Here is a 1,636-nt window from a genome sequence, read left to right as displayed (position 1 = left end):
CAGTTCGCCTTGCCCCAGACAGGTGTGGTGCCCGCCGACGTGGTGGCCGTACGCCACCTGGCAATACCGCATGGGAGCAATCCATTTACGGTATGGCAACCCAACAGGCAGCATCATCCGAGTTGATGGCTCAGGCCATGGATAGGGTGGCCACTTCCATTGTCCCCCCTGAAAGGCTGATGGAGCGACCAGAGCAGGCAACCGACTCCATCTGCCAGTCACACAGGGAGGACATGTTGGGGTCCAACAGGGACAGGCGGGCGGCACTGGCGACTCTGCAGGAGGCCATCTCCATTGAGTCCCAGGGCCACAGGGAAGCCCTGAGGCAGGAGCTCCTTCACCTCAGGACGACTCTTGTTGAGCTTGAGGCTTCAACACACCAAAGGACAGAACAGCAGCTGGAGCGTCTCACCCGTACGCTCTCAGCTGAGATGCAGGCAACGAGGGCGGAGGTCCGGGCATCCCGTGAGTTGTTGCATGGGACCTCCGCACACTCATCCTCCAGAACCAGACCTACCACACCCGCATGCTTGCAGCCATGGAGGAGCAGACTAGGGCCTTGCGTGGGCTGCCTCCCATAGTGCAACCACCTCCGGATGCAGCTGCACAGGGTGATAATAGCGACAGCAGTGATACTCCCACAATAGGGTAGCCGTGTGGGCCATGAGCCCATGGAGGTGTTTTTTTCCCAGGATCCACGCAGGTGGGTTCTGGTGTGCATCCTGTCCTCGGACCTCCTGGGTGGCCTCCCCAACCCCCCCGGGCCCTTCAATGGCCATTTTTGATTTTTTTTAATTTTTATTTTTATTTTTATTTATTTTATTCCCAATTTTTTTGGGACGATTTGTTGGCTTCCGTGGTTCCTGTGGGCATACGCTGCATTGTGGCTGGGCACATGCAGGCTTGTAATGTATTTGGTTCAGATGCTTGGGTTTGAGTCACACACACCCCTCCTGCTTCCCGTTTCCATGGGCTTGCAAAGGGTGTGCCCAAGTGACTGAATTACACAGTGACGTTGGACTCCCATGAGCTGTGTGGGCAGTCTGTAATCAATACTGTGTATACATTCCTAGTGCATATTGCTGTTGTGTTGTACACTGCATGTTGCATTGATGTGTAACTCATCTTCTGTGTCTACCTCCCATTTTGCAGGTCCCTTCCTCATGTCTACACAAGGACCTCTAGTCTGGAGATGTGGTCCATGTTGGCAGCAGTGCACCTACAACTCTACATGGCGCCAACACTGCACAGTTGGTAGTGGTGGGAGTGCAGGCATTTCCAGGTGGTGAGACTACTAATATTTAACATTAGTGATGTCATGTTAATGGTAGTACGTGCTCAAGTTTGTTGTTGGTCCGGCATTACTGTGAGCATTTCAGGTGTTGCAAGTTTCTAATAGGGACACTGTACATTGTGACACTAGTGTCATGTTGTGGGGATTACTTTGTTTACCTGCAAATAGCATGACATGGCACGGTGTGTCGTGTGGCGGTGCTGGGGTTGGGTTGGCTGACATGGCACTGTCCTCTTGTTGCATTTTGCAAGTGGGTATTCATTTTAGCTGCTTGAATGTGTAACTTCACAAAACTGCATTGGTGGTGTCTGTGTGGGTAGGGATGCACACATTGTGACACTT

Source organism: Ambystoma mexicanum (genome assembly GCF_040938575.1).
Source record: "Ambystoma mexicanum isolate Mex_15411 chromosome 12 unlocalized genomic scaffold, UKY_AmexF1_1 Mex_chr12_unloc.2, whole genome shotgun sequence".
In the NCBI taxonomy this organism is placed as follows: domain Eukaryota; kingdom Metazoa; phylum Chordata; class Amphibia; order Caudata; family Ambystomatidae; genus Ambystoma; species Ambystoma mexicanum.
This window is presented reverse-complemented; position numbering follows the sequence as displayed.